This window comes from Cygnus olor, chromosome 12 (genome assembly GCF_009769625.2).
Source record: "Cygnus olor isolate bCygOlo1 chromosome 12, bCygOlo1.pri.v2, whole genome shotgun sequence".
Taxonomy (NCBI): Eukaryota; Metazoa; Chordata; class Aves; order Anseriformes; family Anatidae; genus Cygnus; species Cygnus olor.
This window is the reverse complement of record NC_049180.1, coordinates 8,223,813-8,243,535: the sequence shown is the minus strand read 5'-3', so window position 1 is coordinate 8,243,535 and position 19,723 is coordinate 8,223,813. Positions and strand designations below refer to the sequence as shown.

At 34.9% G+C, this 19,723-nt stretch overlaps 1 long non-coding RNA gene across 2 annotated transcripts in view; it reads right to left on the bottom strand.

Moving 5' to 3' along the window:
* The window catches only part of LOC121076705, a 216,939-nt gene that overhangs the window by 177,950 nt on the left and 19,266 nt on the right, over window positions 1-19,723 (bottom strand). For both annotated transcript variants that reach the window (XR_005823672.1, XR_005823673.1), the window contains exon 2: window positions 3,744-3,845. This is a non-coding gene — a long non-coding RNA (uncharacterized LOC121076705). The remainder of the gene's footprint in view (window positions 1-3,743; window positions 3,846-19,723) is intronic.

The window sequence follows — 19,723 nt, the reverse complement described above, 5'->3', positions numbered from 1 at the left end:
TGAAATACAATTTAGAGAGGTTTACTGACTGCATGATGAATCTGACCATATTTATTTTTGCTACAATATGCTAAAGCTCTAAGTAATGGAAAATTAAGGCATATTTGGACTTGTTCTGTTTTAAAGAAAAACTCTGAAAAATGTCTTGAAAAGAACACATTTGATTTCAATATGTAAATGTGCATGCATACCAAGTCACTTAGTGTTTTTACGTATCTGAGGGTTTTAACTGTAATTCTCCAAATCTCAATGAAATTGTCTTTACTATTCCTCCTCAGATACATAATTCATGTGAAGATTAGGATTAACTCCCTTGGACAGGAAGTATATATCTACCATTACATTCAACATAATCTGGAATATAAATGCAGAAAACATGGGGAAAAAAAATATTACTCATGTATAGATAACACCTTGTAAATAAATGACATCTATATACCTGTAGGAATAATGCTCTTCAGTTTCATCATATCAATTTCCAACCACTTTCCAGAAGAAAACACTAACATGGCAGGGGCTTGGACCCAATGATCTCTCAAGGTCCCTTCCAATCCCTACAATTCTGTGATTTCAATAATACAAACCCTATCACTATAAAGATTTTAAGAAAATTTTAAGTCATTTTAAGTAACATCAATAAGGATGTGTGACAAGAACTGATCCCATTAAATATGTCTACAGCTTTTTTCATGTAAAAATACTTTCCACATGTGTGAATTAGTAATAAGCATAAAATTTGGAAAGGAAAAATGAAACAATGCTTTGAGAACTTGTAGAAAGCACAGTGGAAAAGTGTAATTTAATTTTTTCACCAGCTGGATTGTGATTGCTCTTTGTCTGTTTTTTCCTTGGAAGTATAAGATCTATGTATTTCACCAAAGATTTTATATAAAGCTTTGGAAAACTACAACAATGTGTCTAGACACGAAGCAGCAGCCTTTGTAAGGGCCATTTTGCACAATGTTCCCGGCTGTGCTGGAGAGAATACACAGGAAGAGCCAGAATGAAGACAATGGTGAAAAATCTTAGTTCTTAATTTCATTGTTGCAACCAGCACCTTTACAAAGTGCAACATTTCTGCCAATTTTTGCTAGATACAGAAACAAAGATGGGCTTGTATGTCTTTGTTTTGTACTGACTAACAGTGCTAAGATGAACAGAACCTGACACATACAGAAGTGGAAACCAGTCACTAAAACCCATATGTTCAACAGACTGAAGTAAGCCCACTGGTTGGTGCATTTTGAATGAATATTCAAAAAAGCAATCTCACCAAGAACTTATTTACACTTATTTCAGTGCAGTACGTCTCAATCTAAGCATACCAAGTTCCATAAAAGAAGGCAGGGTCAGTGATTCTACTATAAAAACTGCAGGCATCTGTTACGTTTCTGTCTGTGACATTTCTAATCAGATTTTGGATCAAAATTTCTTAGGGTCATTTATTCATTAGTCATATATTGTTTAGGTCAGGTAGGGATATCTGTTCATGATCAGTAAATCCTTTCTCTTTGTTTACCCATCAAAAATACCCCAAGCTCCATAAAAACAGAAACAAACAAAAAACTAAAGTAACAATACAAAATGCAGATGATTCAGATTTCCATCTAATGACATGTACTTTCATGCGATCAACGGTAGCTTATCTTTTTAATATCTTATTTTGTATCTTTTGTGGGGAGAATATTTCCAGAAGGCTGTCTTCTCAAAGTAAAAATGGTTATGCTAAAGATATGGTCTTCGATTTCCCATTCTAGGACAAATCCTTTTTATTCAAATCTGCCAGATTGAGTAAGTGTATTGTTGGGAGCGTTTCCTAAGGAATTTAGTAATTCTTACCCTCTCCTTCTCCTGACACAAAGAAGAAGATAAAATACAAGCTTAAGCTTGCCACACAAGGCAGTAGACTACCTATTTTACCTTACACTTTTACGGAAGCTTTTATTTAAAGTGGGGATTCTAGAATCCAAATTTAGTTAGATTGCTTTCAGATTCAGATATCTCACTTGAGCTCAACTTCTCACCATTAACTCCTTCATTCCAGGACATTATCCAGAAAGCTGATAATAATAACTACTATTTAAACTTCTGGCAAATAATTTGTCGCAGCTGTAGTTCTGTAGTTGTTCACATGTTCACATGCATCATTAACTGCCTGGACACATTCTGAAAAATTTCCTGTTTTGTTTTTTTTTTTCCTCTCTCCCCCCAGGGCTTTTCATAGCTTTTCTGCTATAAGACTATTAAACTAAACTATATAAAAAATCCCCCAATTCCAGACTACCTCTCACCCTCCAAAAAACACAATTCTAAATACACCTATTAGAATTCTTCACAGTGGTTAGAAGCAACCATCACTTCTGTTTACAGTATAGGATTATAAATTATATTGAAATATCATTCAGTTACAGTCATTCTCCAGCACTGCAAAAAGATGGATGGTCTCCAGGGTAAGGTTGTCATAAAAAGGAAAATCAAACCAGCTGAATAATACAATAAGTCTGTGTATCAAGCCAGCTCAACCAAGCAGTGATAAGAACTGTGGCAGCCTTTGAGGAGCTGGCTGACAGATTTCATTTGTCTGAGTTCAGATCTTGCCCCAGTGTCATATGTCATATCTTCCCACCATCCCTTTGGTGTTCTACTGGCACCCCTCCAGGTGCTGTCAGGGGATTAGGAGGAGTCTGCCAGTTAAAATGCTTGAATGAATAAGTCAAGAGTACAAGTAAAGGGCCCATTTGGTTTCTTACTTCCCCATCCCCCCTTTTTCAGACCATTAAATTGACACATCTTTTGCATTTGGTACTATACTTAGACATCTATTAAACTTCAGAATATAAATATGCAGTGTTATGTTGAAAAAGGACATTTCACATACACGTAGATACTAATGAGTCTGGAAAACCAAGATGATTAAGCCCTTTGGCAACAGCAAGAGTTACCTTTAAATCATATGACTATTGACACAATATGTGGAACCACATAATCTGCTATTACTAACGTCTCTACAATTTAAAACATAAAGCATTGCCCACTCAAAAATGAGCCATAGCAACATAAAATTTGTTGCATGTTAGATACATTTTTTTTCCTGAGAAAATAATTTTTAACTAAAAAATTCCTCTTTGATTTCATTTCCTCATAGTCTTTCCTAATGCATGGATCACTGTTGTTTTCCACTGTTTAAAAATAATTTTTTGCATTTTGCTCCACTGAGATGGCTAATAAAGAGTTATATTTTACAGACATGTCTAATACAGACCCCTCAGTTCATTCTAAGTGAGTTTGGGGAAATAATTCAACTGTCTAAGGTAGGCATCTAGTGACACCTTAGATGCATAACTATCCTCCAGCTGCTGCTCTAGAACAGTATGATTCTCCCATGCCATATTTGTCACAGCTATTATGGATGCCATGGTTGCACTAGTGTGTCTGAAACAGCACTAGATGTCCGTGTTTAGGCACAGGTATGACAAGGTACATGTACACAGCACCAGTCATAAGCAATTGTGCTCAGTTCCAGAAAGCAGCACTGGCATGTTAAAGCAACACATCAAATAGCCTAATATATGTAGAACACCACTGTGGTGGTATTGCTCCCTGTTCCAGCTCAGCAGGAGCAAGGGCTGTATCACCATGAATAATATATGTCTCCTTAAGCACATAGGCACTCTCTGTAAATTGACTGTTTACTTACCAATGCCTTTCCTGGAACGAGAAGAACATGAAGAACAAATCCTTACCTTGGGAATCTCAGGGCTCCATGATTCAATCTTTGAGGCTTCAAGCTCTGGCAGACAGTAAACTTCCATGTTATTTTACACAAACCTCTCCATTACATTTGCCTGTGGACAAAGCATGTAAAAAAAAAAATAAAAAAAATCAAGATAGAACTTTTTAGCAGTAAAACTGAATATTACAATTTTCACATGCAAAGTTGGTCTAATTTGAAAAATATAAATCACACAAAGTAAATAGCAACTTTTTCAGAAGTTATTCTCTGTGTACGCCTGATGAAAAATAAAGTTAAAAGTTTTAATCAGCTTCAAATTCTTAGTTTATAGCATGTATGAAGGCACTGAATAGAACTGAAAAAGGATAAAGATCAGTTTAAATGCAAATGACATCCCTATTTCAGATCAAAACTGAGGGGTTTGCATAGCATTGGTGCTTAAGTGCAACAGGTTTCTAAATTCAAGGGAATATAATTCAAGTCCCACATAATCTACATATATGGGTATATATATTTTTTCCCTGCAAATGTCACTTAATATATGACATATCTGATTATTGAATTGACAAGACTAATTATTCCTGTATCTATTCTAGGCTTTTTGATCATACACACATCCTAAAGGAGGTGGTCAAACACACATGGTAGATATTTAAAAATTCCTCTAACAAGTGGGGATTATTCCTGAGCTGCAAATCACAAAAGTGTGATCTTTTGAAAGAGTTTAATTGGAGAAGAATTTAGAATTCCATTTCATATTTAGTTAAGAACTAGAATCTTAGCTTTTCAATTTTATTAATTTAAAAATATTCACAGTTGTATTTGTGAGGAAAAAAGGGCACATGAACGCAAATATCTGGGGGAAAAAATATCACTAACTCAAGCTCACTTTAATCAGTAGTGTTCAAGAATAAATAGCTGTCAGAAAGCTGTTACACTGCATTGTAGTTATCAGTCCAGCCTGATGCCAGAATGGCTGTAGCAATGTTGTTTTGACACACTAGTAACATCTACAACTTGTTAGCAAGCGTTGTATTAAATCATCTTGTCATGAATTCTAGCTTTTATCAATTTAAACAAATTCACCACTTACAACAGAAAACATTTTCAGTAAGATAAGCCCTAGATAAAACATCTGAAATCCTATTTTCTTGTCTATCTACATCACTAGATTTGGGTGTTGATGACAGACAAAGGCTGAGCCCTTTTTGTTTATTACAAAAAAAAAAAATCTAAAGAAATTAAGAAATTGTTTTTCACCACCAAACTTGAAAAGTACTTTTAAGTAACAATGACTTTAGCCAAAAGGAGAAAGAAAAATAGGTGGTGGGGCTAGATGCATTCAGCACTAAAAAAGAGCTCACTACAAGACAAACAGCTTTCTAGTGTTTCGATTTGGTACCATGTCATATTTTGAAATTTGGCTTCTTTAGTACATTAAGGGCCCCTCCCCCCAAAAAAAAAATAAATCAAATAATCAAACGTAATAGTGAAGTCAAAGGATGTATGCTAAGGATGGCACAAAATGATCATGTGGTAGCAGAAGATGGATTGACAGCATGACATATGTTATCAATATGATTCAAACTGTAGAAAAGCTTAACTTGTCAGAGAAGATGCATTCTGAGAGGATAAGGTAAAAAGCACAAATAACCCTGAATGAACACTGTATGCACATGTTCTGATGTTTGTGAAAGAGGGTTACCTCTGCTTCCATTGAGAAATCTGTGAATCAGTAACTTTAGCAAATGGAAAATATAAGCCCTAAGCATTACAGTTTTTTAGACAGCTCAGAATCAAAATAGTAAATCTAGCTATGTCAGTTCCAGGGATAAAAATACAAATAGCATACCTCTGCATCCTGGTCCTCCATCAGTATTAGTAGATGGTTACTAGATGTGAGTACACCATACACAGCGATGAGTCAGTGATTCTTCCTGACTTCAAATTAGAATTACAACTCTAGTGATATACCTTGGAGAGTGGAATATTAGTTTTCCTCTGCTTTTAAAAGAACTTTATCTTAGTTTCGTAGAAATCAGTGATAAAAATTCTACCAGTAGCTGGATCTGACTTCCAGCTTTCTGAAGGCTAACAGAACTATAGAAATTAGAGTAGATGGCAATAAAATGAGCAGCAACTCTGGACTCCCACTTAGAAGTTTAAATGAATTCAGTATGAGAAAATAATTGCTATTTTTCTCCCAGTGAACTTCTTCTGAATCAGTTTTTAACTCAGCGAACACAGGGAGAAGAGCAGATTAATATACTTGTTTCTATCTGAGCTCTTATATTATGCAAATGTGTAGAAAAAATGCCTTAAAATATTTCAGCAGTTTCTCTTTAAAATATCTGAAAAATTTGCTTACACATCTTTCTCTTCACTAAAATAAACAGTCATAATAATCATAGTAGATTAAATCCTGTGTCCAATGTTATTAAAAAGAAAAACATGTTCAGCCTACACTTACATTATTCCTAATTCTAGATATTACTAACAAATATGCTGATAAGAAATTAAAATTTGCTGATTATTTTTCAATCAATATTTACTTCCCTAAACTATTTTATTCTTTTTTTTTTTTCTCCAAAATTTGGAGAAATTGTTTGTGGTTCATCTCACAGAGATAAGTCTCTTAGTAAAGTCCAATACTGGGAAGGAAAGAATGGGTTACGTAGCCATTTTCCAGTGAACTTCACGAACAGAGAAATGCAGTGACTCCTAGCTCTGAAGTCATTGTATCTGGGTCAAGCACAATCTTCCTAAACTTTCAGAAAACTGGGAAAGTAAACCTAACTCTCAGTGGGACGGGCCTTTGTATGTTCTTCTGGATGAATAAACACTGCAATTGTTTTGAATAAGCTGTTGTGAGTCACTTGAATTAGCAAGAGCTCCCAAAGGAAAACTTCCTACTCATGGCAAATTCAATTGGGATTGTAACATAAGCACAGTTATAAAAGAGAAGACTGTAACCAGAGAATTCAGGCTAAGAATGATTAATCCCACTGTTCTGCCCATGAGAGAAGGAAAGGAGGTTGCAAATGTTCCTACAGTGAACTGCTTGAAAAAAGCAGCAGAACATCTCTTCAGTGACCACACCCTTCACCCATGAACACTAACACATAGCCTTACATAAAAGCAGACATTTACTAAATATTTGCAATCCATTTACCTTGTCCCAACTGCCTTGCTTTGCCAGCTGCACCCCTCTAATCAACATCTTGATTCTGAAGAAAGTTACCTGCACCAGTCACATGTGGTGACTAAATATAAGCCAAATAACTAATTACATCAGCATGAATTCTTCTGTTTACAAACAAAAGGAAGTATCTGCACAAATGCAGAGAAGAGCACTGCAAAATATAGTTTGAACCCACAACTGAGCTATCTATTTCTTTCTAAGAGCTAAATAAAATATTATCAGGGATTTTTTTTCTTCTTCAAAATCCATCAACTATCACACTACAGTCTAGGTGGGCAAACTTTATGTCTCAGCTAGTAACTTATGACAGTTCTGCATGACTAACTTAAAGGGTATCTTGATTATTGCAGAGACAGTAAAGCTCTTAAAGTTTCATATCTCAGTAGAGTTACTAAATCTCTTGGATTTTTTGTAAATACACAATAACACACTTCTGACCTTCTCCCTCTGGGATTCAAAGTGAATGCCATGCTCCTCACCTTAAAAATTCCCTTGTTGCCCAGAAAAGTCAAAGCATGTGTCAGGAGGTGATGTCAGACTTGTCTGTCACTCAAACATTTAGCAAGATTGTTGGGCTCTTTGCTAGTTCTTTCTGTATGGCTTGCCTGTAACACTGAGTCTACAAAGGTGCTAGCCTGGAGACCCAGCAGAGTACCTGGTTCCCAAGAGGATATGCACTAATGGGTGTGCATGAATGAGTTTAGCATGCTGAATGACAAAATGCTTTCCCCTCTAGATCTTCTAATTATGCTAATTTTAAAGAAAGGTCTAGGAATCAGTTTGCTGCTTCTGTACTGGAAAAACTATTAGGTAAATTACTGGTTGTAAGTTTCTTCAACATTCAGCATTAATACAGTGGCATTCCTCACGCTTCCATGAGCTCTATCTTTAGTTAATTCCTTAGAGCACTAATTGTTCATGTACTGTCAGATAACAGCACAGAATAGCTTTATCTGAGTGAGGTAGGAAAAATAAAGGGAAAAGTGACTTCACAATAATAAGCGGAAAGGTGTTGGCTGAATAAGGAACTTAATCAAGAATTCCAGGTATACAACCTACTCTATGTCTATCTGTACATAAATTACCTAAATTACCTTTATTTAAAGATAAAAATGGGATTCTTGAGGAGCTTCAGCACTATCTCAGATAAATTGGACAAGAAGTTTAAGCATTAACACACATACATTACAAATTTAAAATCTTAAATCTCTATCTATACATGGGAAAATATTTTATTTGCATACCTATAAACAAAAGCCAAGAAGAGAAACTTTCGTTGATGTCTGTAATTAAGATTAAGTCCAGATTTTGCTCAAAATCCTTGAAATATGTTATTGGGTAGACAAAATCTCACAACCAGCATACACCCATTTACATTCTGCACTTTGACTATGTTGAAAATCCTTATTTTTATGGCTTTATAAAAGGAACGAACATTGCAAACATCATTGACATGTTCTGGAGTGAAGTTTTACAAAAGTAAAGAACCTCTTTTTTCCTTATTTATGAGAAAAAAATGTTAATATAAGAAAAACATGAAAAGATTAAATGTTTCATTTGAGAAATCTGAAGGATTAGTGGTTCTTTTAATATCACTATTTGAAGTACGCGATTGTGTCTAGAGAAGTTTAAATAGTTTATTAATCTACAGTGAAGAACACAGACAGAACTCAGAACTATTATCATATAACAGTGTACCTTGGAATAAAAAGTAAATACTTATGAGTCTGTAATACTCAAAAAAGGAAGTGTGGATTTTCCCAAAGATTTCAGTTGGCATTGGATCAATCCTTAAAACAACATTTATTTTCAAAAGACAAAATAATAGAACAACATTAAGAGAGGTATATTATAACGTCTTACACCAATTTCAAGTTTTTAAACTTCCTAAGTGGTATTTATTCTGTCTGGCTAATTTTAAGATATTTGGAATGAAAAACATCTTTTCTCCTGCCAAATATGCTGAATAATTCTGAAAAGCAGTACAGAGAGTTTTTATTAAGAAAGATTTCTAAGGTATGTCAGGAAAATCTCCATGGAGAGTTTAGTAAATGCTTCTCTGTATTTAATAATAAATATTGATTATTTAACAGCCAGGCTTCCAGATGCTGATGGCAGTAGTTCAACAGACTTGTAAATCACTACACTGAGTATAAAAAAAGTGCAGTCATCTCGGGAATTATTTTATTTCTCTAAGTTGTCTCAGTCCACACTTTTTTGTTGTTGTTGTTGTTTTAGGGGATTTTTGTTTTGTTTTGTTTGTTTGTTCATTTCTTTTTATTACTTCTTGGTCACCAAATTCTCATTGCACTTATCTAGTGTTGTGCTTCAGTTAGTGGCTGTTTCTAAACAACACTTAAAAAATGGTTAACTTTAACAAAAATGTAAAAAAATAAAATAAAAAATAAAACCCAGAATACAAGAAATTTCTTTCCAAAAGGCTACATTTAGATATTATTTTTGCTCATACAGGGATTCCATATCTACAGTAATACAACTGGAAAACTCTGCTTGCTAAAATGCTTTTTAACATATACACCAGTTATATGTACTTTTAGGGCTTTATCCTAACAAACTTGAAGCTTAATACAAATGGTTAACTAAAAGAACTGTAAAATGAAATGGCTCTTAGTGCAATACCAATTTTGTTAACAATATAAAATTGTTATTGAAATGTTTCTCATATGTATTTCTTTTAAAAAGAAAGGGGTATAAAGAAAACTTGTTGCATCAGGTTAGTACTTGTTTTGTATTTACCAATGGAAAAAAGCCATTTAAACTTAACTTGTTCAGTACCTCACTGTGCACAAGGTACGTGACCTTACTAGCACCAAACAACTGCTGAGAAGAAGCTTGATTGATTTCAAATCCCAGTCATTTAACTACAAGTCTAAAAGAGCACTGGTCTGCAGTCAAGAAATGAACATGGTTACAATCACAACAGTTAACATGGATTTAGCAAAGTAGGAGTAACAACACAGAAAGAATGAAGAATATGGATGTACAGAGATGTGCGCATAGGAGTTGTTCATTATGCTTATACAGTAATTGAAACAAAGAATTTTTCAATATAAATCAAAATGTCTTAAAAATTAAATAACATTAAGGAAACTGAATACAAAGACGCTTTGGTGAATCACCACATGCTCTGAGTTTTAGAGACTCCCTGCTCCACAGAGCAGTCTGTTCAAAGCCTGAGGAAGAACTTCACGAGCCTGACATTAGAAATACTTCCAGGCCTTCCACAGAACAACTTTGATCATGCTTCACACATAAAACCAGAACACCTTTTGAATGAAAGTCATACCTCTAAGCTGTTCTTAACATCCATTCAGCACTGGAACTATTTGTAATTCTGCAAGTAGCATTATCAGTCACACAGGCTGAAGCAATTACCCATTGTGTCTTAAGTACTGCACCCATTGATGTATATTTGGTTTCTGATGAGATTGGAATGGTCTTTCACCCAAAAAGACAGATCATCAAGAAAATCTTAAGATTCAGTTTATTTAATCCTTAAGGAACTCATAATATTCAAAATAAGTACTGTAATATTCTTTTACCATAGATATGACAGACTGGAAATATTTGTGGAAAATACAGGAACATAGAAAGATACTGGGCCTGAAGAGAGACAATAATTAATCATTCACAAACAATTTTTTAAAGTTTATTGAGCTATGTCATATCTTAGACAGAAAAACAGGGTGAGAAAACCCACAAAGCACAGCACGACTCATGGTAACAACAGACTAGGGATATTCAGAGTAGATACACCTCTTACATAAAGTATACTCCTTTGAGGAGAGGGAGTGAGGGAGTGGTTGTGGTGCAGTTTAGCTTTCCATCAGGGCAAAACCACCACAATACTTGACTTCATCAGAGGTGTTTTGACTTAAGCCACCAATAAAACGGGGTGTTAAAGTTAAGAAGTTAAGAAATCAGTAAGTTTCTAGACAAATTAACAAGTTGTTGCATCACTTCTTATATTTTGAATTACTTTTTCATCATCTCTCCAAAGCTAGCTAAAAATACTTCATCAGATCATTAGCTCAGCCTACTCTGTGGAATAAGCCATTTCCCTTGCCATAAAATTTGACATTTTCTTCTGAGATGCAATAGTAAGAAAGAAGCAATAGATATGTTGACATAAATCAAAGTTTATATCTAGGAAGACCAATTATGATTATTAGAACTACAATAATCAGAAGAAAATCAGGGAAACCTAATCCCCTTGCCTGGATGTATGCACTTTTTGACTAACCTGATTTCCACATTCATTATTTATACTTCATTACTGTGAACATTGTAACATGTTCTACAGCAAAAGGCAATGAATAACATAATCCATATCTCTCGAATAAATGCTGGTGTACATAACATTATTTTCAAGCTATTATGAACCATAACATAATTACTAAGTTATTCCTAACCCCTGAAAGAGACCCCTTGGTTGCTGTTGCACAGAATTAGATATTTATGAGCAATTAGGGATTTATGAGTTTTACTGCATAGAATTTGCACCCACCGTATGCTTCTCACATCTCTCTGAACTATGGCAGGTTGCCATGGCATTTGTCTTTTTTTTTTTTTTTTAAAAAAAAAAAAAACCTTTTCCAGAAAACACAGATATATCTAATGTCACCAAAACTTCCTACAGCAAGGCTTGCTCTGTCAGGCAGCCTGCTCTCCCTACCCACAGTTTTGCCAGCCAAGGGTTGTGCATTTGCTTTATTTCCTGAGTTCTGTTCAGTAACAAAACATAATGGATCATTGAGGTGCTAAATATTACTTTTGAAGTATTGAGTGTACAAGCTCAGTTTCTTCAGTGTTTTTAATCATGCCAATTGGTGTAAATACTTTACCTCCTCATGGGCTAAATTACAGAGCAGAAGTAATGAGGTCACCAAAAATGCAAGATGAAAAATGTAACATCCTACTCTTAGACGGAGTGAACTTTACGAGAATGTATTCACAGCAGAGCTTCCAGTACTACCCTAAGTAATTTTGTTAATGCTTTTGGTCTCTCTCTCTCTATATATATCTATATACACACATACATGATCATATCAGGAAAGTTTTCTCAACTCCAACAGTACACAAGGATGAAAGGCCAGATCTGCAAACCTATCTAACAGTGTAACTGACACCTCTCAGTTTCACAGGTTTAACTGAAGGGATTATGTATCACATTATATCAACAGGAGTCAAACCTCCACCTATTTTTGTCAATTTTGGTGTTAATGTTATTCTTATGTATATGACACTTTATAGCATGCTCTCCAGTCCTTGATATCAACAACTTCGATTAATACAGTATTTAGCATTCAAAGCCAAGCAAAATATAATGCATAGTACTAGATGCAGTGTTTTATCAGCAATAGTTAATACACTGCTAAATCTACAGGAACTCCTATCCAAAACTCCAATACTACTTTTCACAAGATGACTGTAAGGTCAACAAATGGAAGTGTTACCTGCAGTTAAACCTTCTGCCCTCTGTATTTACTGAAAGAACATATGAAAAAATGTTAATTAATTTTAATTACCAATTTGTTCACAAAGTACTAAAGTAGGCAGTACGTAAGTTGAATTTGACTGTGAAGTTTCACATGACTTCTAAATAATGCTGGAGAACAAAGCTTAGTATAGTTATTGTAAAATTTACCTTTTTAGTTGTTATTGCAATTAGAATTTTCTTGGACATTATTTAAAGGTAAAAGCCCAAATTAAAAATACCTATCTGTAACTGAGTATTTCCAGTGCAAAAATTCTGAATTAAAACCAAGAAAGTAGTGTTTTTATCTTTCTACATGCTTGGTGACCTTCACTGACACAGCAGCTGGGACTGAATGTGGAAAGCAGTATTGTGGCAGAGGGTGAACACCTCTATCAAGGTGGTGATTTGATTCAAGTAAAATCACACTTCTCCCATCGGATTTCCATCTGAGAGGATTTGACTAGACCAGAGAAGCCATGCAACAGAATGAATTCTATAGCGATTGAAATCTACTATATACTCTGAAGCTGGACAAGAAAAATGTGTTTTTTATTATTTTATTTTTTTAAATCAAGGACAACTGACAATGAAAGTTCCTGAAATGTATAGCCTGTATAAGCCTGATCCATCTCAGGCCTTAATCGATACTCTACTGAATTGCACAGCACAAAGTTCATATATATGCCTCTGCTCCACTAGGATGTGGATGTGCTGCACCAAAAAAAAAAAATGCCCACAGCATTGCACCTGAAGTTTACATCTCAGGGCTTACATCAGCAAGCATAGATTCTATCAGCTAATGTACCTAAAAATTTAAAACAATGCAAATACTTTATGCATTTAGGAATAGCAGTGAAAGTTCAGCTTGGCTCGGATCTGCAAGCTACTAGATATAATGAAAAAGGCTTGATAAGACCCACTTGGTAAGTTCTACACAAAATGTTCCTTTTTGTAGTTATGCATAATTATGAATTTTTAATTGGAAATAGGAATGTGTTAACACAGCATAACAAAAATTAAGGACAGATAACATTATTTCCTTGGAAAAATATCCCTTTTCCATGTTAACATTAACATCATGCATTAAGTATTTTACTGCTCTTCCTTCTCCTTTTTTCATGATAATAGTTAGTAGTTCAGGAGAAACAAGGTACAGAGGTGTGGGGAGAAAGAAGATGGTAGGTCCAGGATGCCCCTTTCCTATGAAACTTATCCATTCCACCTTCACAATAATAGGGAAAAAAAGTGACTTCTAAATACATCAATAACAACTCCCATTTTTTGGTCCTCTTGCCCTCTGAATCCCTTATCTTTACGGCAGGCTGTGATATTATCTGTCTCACTGCAGGACAGAAAATAAGAGGGCTGTCAGAATGACATGCACCTAAAAGCAATAGCTTATTATTAAGTGGAAGACCTTCCTACAACAATAGAAAATATTTTCTCTTTTTGTTGGGTTATTTCATATTGTTTTATTTGCCAATATATACTGGTGGATGGTGAAAAGGGGGAAAAACATTTCTAATTGTTCATCAAATCCAAGCATTTGCACTGTTTGTGCTCAGGATGCACAGCTGCGCAATATCAAGAAGCTGCAAGTCTCACACAGATTCTGTCCCCAGTATAGAAACAACATTGGTGCTTCTACCCAAGCACTTTTTGAACATAGTAGGTTTACAGAAATTGGTTTCCTGAATACAGGAGTTTTACAAGAGCAGTAAGTCCACTGTTTTAAAACATTTTGCCCTATTAAAAAATTAATGCAAGCTGGTCACTTGGGCCTTCTCTGGTATTTAATGTTAGTATACATCCAATGGATAAAGGCATAGAGTGAGTTGAGTAGATACATGCATATTTTATTTGGAGGATTGAACAAGTCATAACAGAAAGGAATATGAACATTTAAAACCCATGGAGCCAGCAACACCACAATAAACTCAAATTAAAATCCAATTGCATTTTTCATGTTATATAACTCATCATTTTATTGAGCATAATATTTTCGGTATTATGGTCAGTTTTAGGCTCCTGTATATGTTGAAAATTCCCCCAAGTTGTTCATTGGTAGGTTAATAGGTTTATCCAGCAATATGTGTTTCTTTGTCCCAGTTATCTGCACAATAAACACAGACTGTACTTCCATACTACAAAATATTTACAGTATTAAACTGAATACTCATACATTCACTAAAGTAGTCCCTTAGGTTTTCACACATGTTGAAGATTAAGTACTGAGCAATGTAAATATTTAATAATCAGATAAATATCTTCAGCCCTCCTTTACAGATAATCCATTTTCCCTAAAGTAAAAATATTTTGCTTTGAAAGTACTCATTTTCATTAATGTGATTCTCATACTTAATTAAAAAATGAAGTTTTTACTTCATGAATGAATCACTTGTCAGAACCGTAGAAATAAAAAAGTGCCAAACAAAATTGAATTTAAGTTGCATTATTAACTATATCCAAATTATGTGATACTTCAGTGACACTATTGAGTGAACTCTGAATTAATCCAGTTGGATATTTTATATGGTTAACATCTACAACAAAAAGTAATTAGTTTGAGATTTTGAACATTCAATTGAACAACAGTGTTGGTTTAACTCTCAGTCCTCAAAAAGCAAATGAGGAAAGTTTATAGCTGGCTTATGGAAGCAGAATGAAGCTTCTGACTCACCACACAGAATACAAATTGCCTGTTCTTTTTCCAATTGCCCGCTCAAAAATCTGTTATCTTCAACACATTTTTGGGAATCATACACCAAAATTCAGTTCCAAGTGCATGTACCATTGTAAACAGAAAGACAGATCAAAGTGATAAGCTGTCAAGTTAGGCCCGGTCTATTGAGAACAATAATATAATACCTGACATATTTACCAAGATTTTTTGCATAGCATGAAATAAATATGAAAAACTCATGAAACTCTTCCAAGCACTACTAAAAATTTGGCCCTTCTCTTAAAATCTTTAACATATAAGTGGCTTTCATGGTACAATCTACTTTTTGCCACACAAGCTCAACTGATGTGTATTTGAATTATAAAATAGAACATGTAAACTGCAGGTAGAATTTTGCTAATTATAGGAAAACATGAAAAGAAGAATTTATATAATGAAGACCACAACAGACAGAGCAGCAGGTATTCTCACTTTTTACCCTTCACTTTTGTTTTGATTCTTCTGACAGCAAAACAGTAATATTGCATACCTTATGTAGCTAATATCTTCCCTTACATCAAGTAAATTACCCAGTTTTCCTGCCTCCTGTAACGTACAGGTCTGTTTTTCTGATAAGCCTACAATATTGCATTGCTAGTCATCTCACTCATTTAAGTGAAAACAGCAATACTGTCAAAATCTCCTCTCTCTGCAAGATGAGCCACAGCTTGTACTAAGCCTTTTCACAGTAAATATCTAATAACCTTTGTCAGTAAATTATGGAGACATCTATATTATTAGTTTTCTTTGGAAAGTAAATTTATATTTGCTATAAATGTAAATCTTCCTCAGATGTGACTGGTTTCCTTCCAATATAGTAGAGTACTTACTGCTCTGGTAAATTTTACTAGACTTTTATTTGGTCACTCACAGGTGCTTGGCAGCCCATTAACTGGTGCACTCGCATCAGTGAGAAAAGCAGTGAGGAAACAAGGGCTAAATGAGACACCTAGCAGGCTATCCTTCAGTGGGGAAGTTCCCAGCCAGAGATATTCCCCTAAAAAAGAATCCGCATTTATGTAATATCTGAATGTACTGCTTGCATGTTGGTGTAGCCTATGTGTATGGGCAAAATGACACCCTACAAGATGCGTACTGTGCAATCTGGTCTTGCAGATGCGTGGGAGGTTTGTGAAGGCTTTGGGGAATTAAGTCCAACTCTTCTCCAAGTGATTTTAGTACTGAAAACCTAATAGATATTACAAAGCTAGACTACTTAGATGCAAGATAGCACAGGGAGATGAACAGAGCAGTAGAATGCAGGGAATGGCCCAGCATTGAGACCAAACTGTCCAGCGCTTGATCAGCTTGCCTGGGAGTACTGTGACTCAAGAAACCTGGTATCACATAGAGGGACAGTGGCATAACATAGGCATAGCATAGAAGTGCTGCAAGCAAAGCAGTATCAGTAAAACAGGAAAGAACATTTTCACCTCTCTTCATGCTGGCTGGTGAATTCCACAACCTAAACCTTGTTTAAAAGTACTTTTTTTTTTTATTTACTAATGTTTTCATCTCAAAGAGGAAGTCTCGATAACCAAGAGATATGTGATATTGCTTGGTGTAATTCATTCTAGACATTTACTCAGATGAAGAAATACTATGTAGGTCAGAGCTATTAACTCAGTTTATGGCTTCCAGAAGGCTGTTGTTTTATTGCCAGTTTATGTCTTCTATGAAAATATTGAAATAGCACAGTTTAAGAAGTTCATCTCAACACAATCTTATCTAAATTTATTCATTTGGTGCTTGCAATTAACTCAGTAATCTGCTTTTTAATAAGGGCTCTGCTATTTCTTACTTAGTCTTGTTGTGTACTATGCCATTACTTCATAGCTTATTTTTTTCTTGAAGATATCTGTGTGCTAACATAAATAAGATTGAAAATGGTGTCTTGTTATTTATGATAGGGTACTTTGTGAATTTTCACCTGGGCTACATACCTGTCCCACTTCAGCAGATGTAGCTGATCCTCCAATCCTCCAAGGGGTATTCTAACCTTCATTCTCCCCCCGCCCCCCTCCCCCCCCAATGAATAACTATATGACAAACCACAGAAGTATTGAATTCTGGTGAAACGTATGTCTACTTCTGTTATCAGAATTCAAATTAGAGCAACAAATCTACATCAGCAGGGCATAATGGAAGTCAGCAGCTTCCTATCCCCAAACACACTCCTGATGCTTACTTCACTGTTCTTCTGAAGGAACATTCCATTTTGGAAAAATGGTTTTGAGATCTAAGTTCTACCTAGCTCTATCATTGTCTTTGAGCGACTTTCCCTTTACTTTCACTGACTGTCAAATCAGTTTAATAGATAATGAGAAAGAGTATTAACAAATGAAAGAAGTATGATCAGAAGCACAGAAGAGGTTCAATATGAGGAGAAATTAAATAGGCTACAAGTCTTCAATTTCATGAAGAAAATAATGAGAAGGTGAACATAATGGAGATCTGAAAGATTCTAGGAAAAGACAAATAGCAAATAGATGTGCATACTTTCTCAGATCACAGGAACCTGGATTAATTCAGTGAAACCATCAAGCTGCAGATTTCAGCCAGAGTAGTCTCTCAAACAGCCAAGACATTTGCCACACAAAGCTAGGAATAAAGAAAGGTTATACAGCCTCAAGAGGGACAAGGGATAAAGATAAATCAAGGAACATAGGTTCAGTATTAGCTATTAAACACAAATGTGTCCAGTTGTTGTTCAAGATGCCCACATTCTCTGGAAGCTAGGGAAACAACTCCAGAGATGATCTATTATTTCCCTAAAAATCCAGCAATCTTCTGTTGGAATTAGATGCCAAAATCAGTTGACCTTAGCTCCAGTCTTGTATGGCAGTTATACAATCAGCAAAACATTTAACACATCACCTCTCGAATTTTTACATTTTCATGTACACCCAATATAGTGGTGGGGGAAGGAAGAACTCAGCTTAAAAGCAGTGCTTCAGTCGTTCTCTTAAGTATCCTGAACAGAAGGTTGGAGCCTTCCATATGAAGATTAAAGACATGATAGGAAGATCATTCATCCACTTAGACATGAGAGATGATAGATATACCATTTGCCAGTATAATAAGTAATTTCAAGTATGGAGAATACATTTAACAGCTAAGCAACAGAGAGGAAAGTTAAACTGCCAGATCACAGAAGTAAGACAAAGAATTAGAAGTACCTAAATAGTAGCAGAAAATAGACAGCAGTTAAGTATTCTATCATGTGACACCAATAATAGACTTTTTGAATCCAAGTGTGGTTAACTCAGATGACAGTATTATTATTAGCATTTAATTGCCTAAAGCCTACAAACACTGTAATTCATAAATTAAGTATGTCTGGTTCCCAGCAAAACATAACAGCATATTTTTAGGATAAACTCTATTAAACTGCTGAAGAAACTAAGCTGTCTTATTGACTTTCGTAGAAGAAATATCATGTCTCATGTTTTTAGACTTGATTTTAATCTAAACTCAGTATCTGACTGACCTCAGTCAGGTGCCTTACAGGAATCCTTTGATGCAGGCTTTTTTTGGTGCATATCAGCTATTGACCCTCACTCCAAAGACGCGTGACGATTAATGCTTGGATGTTCTGGTCCTTAAGCGAAAATTCAAGTATTTCACATGATGCTGGATTTTTAAGGTATTCTTTAACCAGTAAATATGCAGGGAAATGATTACATTTTGAGTTGTCAGAGCATTTACCACTCCCACCCCCCATAGAAGCTTTCATTTACCTTCTGTCCACAAGACTACTTTTTTTGAGCTTGAGCATCTCACGTTTCTCTTCTGAAAGAAAATATCATCCAGTCCTCCTCTGTTCCCCACCATCACAAATACAGTTATTTTCAGTAAGATAGCTTCTTAGCCTTGACATCGAATATATCCTCAAAGTGATTGTTATGTTGATTTACAAAGTTCCTGACTCTTGAAACTAGGTATTAAAAAATCTTAATAACATCATCTTTCTTATATATATAATTACTATTTACTCCACAGAAAATAAAGACATTTAAAAATCTGAAGAAGCACTTTGATTTATAGTTATATATGACAAGTGATGCTTGATTGAAAACTATCTGGTTAACAGTATCATGTTGTAAAACTTACTAACTTGAAATTGAGAAACGTGTTGCAGTTTGGAACGTAAGCAAAAAAGAATTAATTCCTTATATATTACTACTCATTCATTTGTATATGGCACCTGATGAAATGAAAAAGGCAGAGATTTGAAAAAAAAAGATTCCATCTACATTGAATGGCTTTGACCCTAACAGCTATAACAAATGGATTTACTTCCCCAAACTTCCACTTATTGAGGATGTAGTTTTTTTTCAGCAATCTTCACTTACAGATCTCACAGAAGTGACAGAAGTCTCACTATATTCTTGGCCAGAAAACGATCCGTTAGATACCTTGATAATGCTCTAAAGTGTATTTGAAAACCTTCTGGAATCAGCAATTCCCTGTTGCCAGTCAAGGTGAAACTTTATGTCAATGATAGTGCCAGTTAGCAATAGTTTACATGAGACCTATCATAACCTCTTTGCAAACGACTAAAAA